Here is a 7,358-nt window from a genome sequence, read left to right as displayed (position 1 = left end):
CATTGAATGGAGAGTAACTTGTAACTTAGTTACATTTAATGAGAGTAACTTGTAATTTAGTTACATTTAATGGAGTGTAACTTGTAGCTTAGCTACATTTAATGGAGAGTAACTTGTAACTTAGTTACATTTAATGGAGAGTAACTTGTAGCTTAGTTACTTTTAATGGAGAGTAACTTGTAGCTTAGTTACATTTAATGGAGAGTAACTTGTAACTTAGTTACATTTAATGGAGAGTTACTTGTAGTTTAGTTACATTTAATGGAGATTGACTTGTAGTTCAGTTACACTCAATGGAAAGTAACTTTTAGCTTAGTTACATTTAATGGAGTGTAACTTGTGGTTTAGTTACATTTAATGGAGAGTAATTTGTAGCTTAGCTACATTTAATGGAGAGTAACTTGTAACTTAGTTACATTTAATGGAGAGTAACTTGTAACTTAGTTACATTTAATGAAGAGTAACTTGTAACTTAGTTACATTTAACGGAGAGTAACTTGTAACTTAGTTACATTTAATGGAGAGTAACTTGTAGCTTAGTTACATTTAATGGAGAGTAACTTGTAGCTTAGTTACATTTAATGGAGAGTAACTTGTAGCTTAGTTACATTTAATGGAGAGTAACTTGTAGCTTAGTTACATTTAATGGAGAGTAACTTGTAACTTAGTTAAATTTAATGGAGAGTAACTTGTAACTTAGTTACATTTAATGAAGAGTAACTTGTAACTTAGTTACATTTAATGGAAAGTAACTTTTAGCTTAGTTACATTTAATGGAGAGTAACTTGTAATTTAGTTACATTTAATGGAGAGTAACTTGTAGCTTAGTTACATTTAATGGAGAGTAACTTGTAACTTAGTTACATTTAATGGAGAGTAACTTGTAAATTATTTACATTTAATGGAGAGTGACTTGTAACTTAGTTACATTGAATGGAGAGTAACTTGTAGCTTAGTTACATTTAATGGAGAGTAACGTGTAGCTTAGTTACATTTAATGGAGAGTAACTTGTAACTTAGTTACATTTAATGGAGAGTAACGTGTAGCTTAGTTACATTTAATGGAGAGTAACTTGTCGCCTAGCTTGCTACATTTTCCAAGTAGCTTGCCCATCACTGCAAACTCGATAGTGTAATAAAACAATATAAATCTCTTTCTGTGTTCAACACATGTAAAAATCACAATAATGAAAAGATATGACTTAGTCTTCATTATTGTTTTTAATTGTTTTAAAATGAAAATATGGCTATGAAGTCAATTGTTGTATTTGTGAGATAAGGAAGCAGATATTCTAAGCTTTTAACTTCTTTCCGCTCCTTTTTATTAGTAATTGACTTTAATGCTGTGTTCATTGTTAATTTTTTCCCCCTCCATTGTTTGATTATATGAATGAAATAAACTAATGAACCGAGTTGAACTTGGACATTGCGCAATAATGTACATGTCAGGATTGTGCGTGGAACTAAAATACATTTTTATTGAGCGACACATTCAACCAGAGGTGACACAAGTCCAACATTTGAGAGCAATGTCTACATTGAAATGTCTTCCGCATGCAAAAAAGGAGAAATAAAGAAGCAGAATTGTTGTGCTTCAGTTTCACACAGCAGACATGTGGGCGGGGCCAACCTCCGCAGCGGGCTGCCGGTCCCGCCACACCGCGCGCTGATTGGCCGGCGCTCTCCAAGGCGGAAGTGCGCGGAGCGGCGGGGATTCCCCGAGGGAAGTTCCCAGGTCCGCAAAGTAGGCTAAGTCTGTGTCAAAATTCAAAAAACAATCTTCGACATTTCCTCAGCGACCCCTCACTCGGCCCTGCTCGTGTGTTGCAACAACAACATGTCGCCCGCACGCTAACCCGGACTTCTACAGGCACCGCGACCAAGGTAGGCAGCCGTGACGGCGGCGGCGCGAGGGATTGTTGTTATTGTTGTTAACTATACGCAACTATGGACACTTTGGGTACTTTTACTCACATTTATCACACTAACGTTTTCTGGCCTGTCTGGAGGACTTTTTTGCTAAAGTAGTTTGCGAGCGGAAACAATGTATGGACGTAGTTTGCGAGCGGAAACAATGTATGGACGTAGTTTGCGAGCGGGAACAATGTATGGAAGTAGTTTGCCAGCGGAATCAATGTCTGGAAGTAGTTTGCGAGCGGAAACAATGTATGGGAGTAGTTTGCGAGTGGAAACAATGTATGAAATTATGGCACATATGCCATTTTTGATTCCTCAGCTTATGAAAGTGTGTGTTAATGTGTGTGTATTTATTACATTATACAGTCATTATTGATATTCAAGTTATTAGTTGCTGTCTTTATTTCTCATCTCAACATCCCTACACATTTACAATCTGGTCTTCTTGCCTGTCTAGAGGAGTTTTTGCTAAAAAAGTTTGCGAGCAGAAACAATGTATGGAAGTAGTTTGCCAGCGGAAACAATGCATGGAGGTAGTTTGCGAGCGGAAACAATGTATGGAAGTAGTTTGCGAGCGGAAACAATGTATGGAAGTAGTTTGCAAGCGGAAACAATGTATGGAAGTAGTTTGCGAGTGGAAACAATGTATGGAAGTAGTTTGCGAGAGGAAACAATGTATGGAAGTAGTTTGCGAGTGGAAACAATGTATGGAAGTAGTTTGCGAGCGGAAACAATGTATGGAAGTAGTTTGCGAGCGGAAACAATGTATGGAAGTAGTTCGCGAGCGGAAACAATGTGTGAAAGTAGTTTGCGAGCGGAAACAATGTATGGAAGTAGTTTGCAAACGGAAACAATGTATGGAAGTAGTTTGCGAGCGGAAACAATGTATGGAAGTAGTTTGCGAGCGGAAACAATGTATGGAAGTAGTTTGCGAGCGGAGACAATGTATGGATGTCGTTTGCGAGCGGAAACAATGTATGGAAGTAGTTTGCGAGCGGAAACAATGTATGGAAGTAGTTTGCGAGCGGAACCAATGTATGGAAGTAGTTTGCGAGCGGAAACAATTTATGGAAGTAGTTTGCCAGCGGAAACAATGTATGGAAGTAGTTTGCGAGCGGAAACATTGTATAGAGGTAGTTTGCGAGCGGAAACAATGTATGGAAGTAGTTTGCGAGCGGAAACAATGTATGGAAGTAGTTTGCGAGCGGAAACAATGTATGGAAGTAGTTTGCGAGAGGAAACAATGTATGGAAGTAGTTTGCGAGCGGAAACAATGTATGGAAGTAGTTTGCGAGCGGAGACAATGTATGGAAGTAGTTTGTGAGCTGAAACAATGTATGGAAGTAGTTTGCGAGGGGAGACAATGTATGGAAGTAGTTTGCGAGAGGAAACAATGTAATGAAGTAGTTTGCTAGCGGAAACAATGTATGGAAGTAGTTTGCGAGCGGAAACAATGTATGGAAGTAGTTTGCGAGCGGAAACAATGTATGGAAGTAGTTTGCGAGCAGAAACAATGTATGGAAGTAGTTTGCGAGCGGTAACAATGCATGGAAGTAGTTGGCGAGCGGAAACAATGTATGGAAGTAGTTTGCGAGCGGAAACAATGTATGGAAGTAGTTTGCGAGCGGAAACAATGTATGGAAGTAGTTTGCGAGCGGAAACGATGTATGGAATTAGTTTGCGAGCGGAAATGATGTATGGCAGTAGTTTGCCAGCGGAAAAAATGTATGGAAGTAGTTTGCGAGCGGAAACAATGCATGGAAGTAGTTTGCGAGCGGAAACAATGTATGGAATTAGTTTGCGAGCGGAAACGATGTATGGAAGTAGTTTGCCAGCGGAAAAAATGTATGGAAGTAGTTTGCGAGCGGAAACAATGCATGGAAGTAGTTTGCGAGCGGAAACAATGTATGGAAGTAGTTTGCGAGCGGAAACAATGTATGGAAGTAGTTTGCGAGCAGAGACAATGTATGGAAGTAGTTTGCGAGCAGAGACAATGTATGGAAGTAGTTTGTGAGCTGAAACAATGTATGGAAGTAGTTTGCCAGCGGAGACAATGTATGGAAGTAGTTTGCGAGCGGAGACAATGTATGGAAGTAGTTTGCGAGAGGAAACAATGCATGGAAGTAGTTTGCGAGCGGAAACAATGCATGGAAGTAGTTTGCGAGCGGAAACAATGTATGGAAGTAGTTTGCGAGCGGAAACAATGTATGGAAGTAGTTTGCGAGCGGAAACGATGTATGGAAGTAGTTTGCGAGCGGAAAAAATGTATGGAAGTAGTTTGCGAGCGGAAACAATGCATGGAAGTAGTTTGCGAGCGGAAACAATGTATGGAAGTAGTTTGCGAGCGGAAACAATGTATGGAAGTAGTTTGCGAGCAGAGACAATGTATGGAAGTAGTTTGTGAGCTGAAACAATGTATGGAAGTAGTTTGCGAGCGGAGACAATGTATGGAAGTAGTTTGCGAGTGGAGACAATGTATGGAAGTAGTTTGCGAGCGGAGACAATGTATGGAAGTAGTTTGCGAGAGGAAACAATGTATGGAAGTAGTTTGCGAGCGGAAACAATGCATGGAAGTAGTTTGCGAGCGGAAACGATGTATGGAAGTAGTTTGCGAGCGGAAACGATGTATGGAAGTAGTTTGCGAGCGGAAACGATGTATGGAATTAGTTTGCGAGCGGAAACGATGTATGGAAGTAGTTTGCCAGCGGAAAAAATGTATGGAAGTAGTTTGCGAGCGGAAACAATGCATGAAGTAGTTTGCGAGTGGAAACAATATATGGAAGTAGTTTGCGAGTGGAAACAATGTATGGAAGTAGTTTGCCAGCGGAAACAATGTATGGAACTAGTTTGCGAGCGGAAACAATGTATGGAAGTAGTTTGAGAGCGGCAAACAATGTATGGAAGTAGTTTGCGAGTGGAAACAATGTATGGAAGTAGTTTGCGAGCGGAAACAATGTATGGAAGTAGTTTGAGAGCGGCAAACAATGTATGGAAGTAGTTTGCGAGTGGAAACAATGTATGGAAGTAGTTTGCCAGCGGAAACAATGTATGGAAGTAGTTTGCGAGTGGAAACAATGTATGGAAGTAGTTTGCGAGCGGAACCAATGTATGGGAATTTTAATTTTACTTTCAATTTTAATTTTAATTTTTATTTATTTTTATTTTTATTTTTATTTTTATTTTTATTTTTATTTTTATTTTTATTTTTATTTTTATTTTTATTTTTATTTTTATTTTATGTTTTATTTGGCATTTTTTAATTTGTATTATATTTTATTTTATATGGTCATCAGTTCATGTAAACGGTACACTAACGTCCCTTCACAGTGCAAAACCGCTTCTTACTCAGCAAATAAAACACATTATTCTTCAAAGTAGCATTATCACCGGAGGACGAGGAATAGCTAAACATGCTTCTTTACACGCCATTGGAGGTCACGCTAACTGCCAACCACAAGCTAGAGCTCAAGGGATTGATACGAATATCGACAATAATGATACCAAGTATACTATCATTAGATTGTCAATACTACAGTGGTTAGATGGATTTTTGTATTTTCAAAATATCACAAAAATGGTACTATACTCTGTCTGGTTGTACGAGCAGAGCAGCATGTTCGGCAGCGCACACACACAGAGTACTTACAAGCAGACAGAAAAGGGAGAACTTATGCATTTTGCTCTAAAAAGTACTCTAAATCACTAATCCTGGCCTCAATGGCGACAAATAAAGCGAGTTTCTTACAAGTACCATTATCACTGGAGGACGAGGAATAACTAAACATGCTTGACTACACGCCGTAGGAGGATACAATAGCAATGTAAACAAACGCCATGGGTGCATCTACACCTGACATCCACTGTAATGATACCAAGTACAAGAGCGTAATCAGTCGATACTACTATGATTACATCGATATTTTTTATCGTTCCTTTTCTTAATAGGTATATTATGTTCATGAAGTCAGGAAATACGTCCCCGGACACATGACCAATGTATGATCCTGTAACTACTTGGTATCGCATCGATACCTAAATGTGTGGTATCATCCAAAACTAATGCAAAGTATCAAAGAAGAGAAGAATAAGTGATTATTACATTTGAACAGAAGTGTAGATAGAACATGTCGAAACAGAAAATAAGCAGATATTAACAGTAAATGAACAAGTAGATGAATAATCCATTTTTTACAGTTTGTCCCTCATAATGTGTACAAAATAATAGGTGTATAAATGACACAATATGTTACTCCATAGACTAATTAGGAGTCTTTGTTTGTTTACTTACTACTAAAAGACAAGTTCACTATTTTATTTAAGGACTAAATGACAATAATAAACATATGTTTCATGTACATTTAAATTTTTTGTTCAAATGAAGCCAATTATGACATTTTTTTGTGGTCCCCTTTATTCAGAAAAGTATCGAAAAGTATCGGACTACATTTTGGTACCGGGACAAGCCCACACTGCATACGTCCACATCCAAATTAGGAGCCTTTATTACTCCTTTAGAAATGTCTACTACCATTTATATACCAAATCGTGTTTCCCAGCATGCTTTGCGGCAGTTGTTTTATTCAAAGATGCACGTTTAGAGTTGATGATGTCGTTGTTGTTTATAATTCCCCGTAGTTGTAGTCCAGGGGTCACCAACCTTTTTGAAAGCAAGAGCTACTTCTTGGGTAGTGATTAATGCGAAGGGCTACCAGTTTAAAAACACTTAAATAAATTGCCAGAAATAGCCAATTTGCTCAATTTACCTTTAACTCTATGTTATTATTAATAATTCATGATATTTACACTTAATTGAACGGTTTAAAGGAGGAGAAAACACGAAAAAAAATGACAATTAAATTTTGAAACATAGTTTATCTTCAATTTCGACTCTTTAAAATTCAAAATTCAACCGAAAAAAAGGAGAGAACAACTAGCTAATTCGAATTTTTTTGAAAAAATTTAAAAAATAATTTATGGAAAATCATTAGTAATTTTTCCTGATTAAGATTAATTTTAGAATTTTGATGACATGTTTTAAATAGATTAAAATCCAATCTGCACTTTGTTAGAATATATAACAAATTGGACCAAGCTATATTTCTAACAAAGACAAATCATTATTTTTTCTAGAGTTTCCCAAACAAAAATTTTAAAAGAAATTCAAAAGACTTTGAAATAAGAATTACATTTGATTCTACAGATTTTCTAGATTTGCCAGAATATTTTGTAAAAATTTTAATCATAATAAGTTTGAAGAAATATTTCACAAATATTCTTCGTCGAAAAAACAGAGGCTAAATTGAAGAATTAGATTAAAATGTATTTATTATTCTTTACAATAAAAAAAATACATTTTCTTGAACATTGATTTAAATTGTCAGGAAAGGAGAGGAAGGAATTTAAAAGGTAAAAAGGTATATGTGTTTGAAAATCCTAAAATC

General features: G+C 36.9%; 1 protein-coding gene across 3 annotated transcripts in view; it reads left to right on the top strand.

Moving 5' to 3' along the window:
* The first annotated feature begins 1,694 nt into the window (after positions 1-1,694).
* Positions 1,695-7,358, top strand: part of LOC133664325 (TRAF family member-associated NF-kappa-B activator-like) — a 58,994-nt gene continuing 53,330 nt past the window's right edge. For all 3 annotated transcript variants that reach the window (XM_062068840.1, XM_062068839.1, XM_062068841.1), the window contains exon 1: positions 1,695-1,884. The gene's annotated coding sequence lies outside the window, so the exon portion shown is untranslated. The remainder of the gene's footprint in view (positions 1,885-7,358) is intronic.

The sequence above is a fragment of the Entelurus aequoreus genome, linkage group LG14, assembly GCF_033978785.1.
Source record: "Entelurus aequoreus isolate RoL-2023_Sb linkage group LG14, RoL_Eaeq_v1.1, whole genome shotgun sequence".
NCBI lineage: Eukaryota > Metazoa > Chordata > Actinopteri > Syngnathiformes > Syngnathidae > Entelurus > Entelurus aequoreus.
The sequence above is the reverse complement of the archived record's forward strand: the minus strand, read 5'-3'. Positions and strand labels throughout refer to the sequence as shown.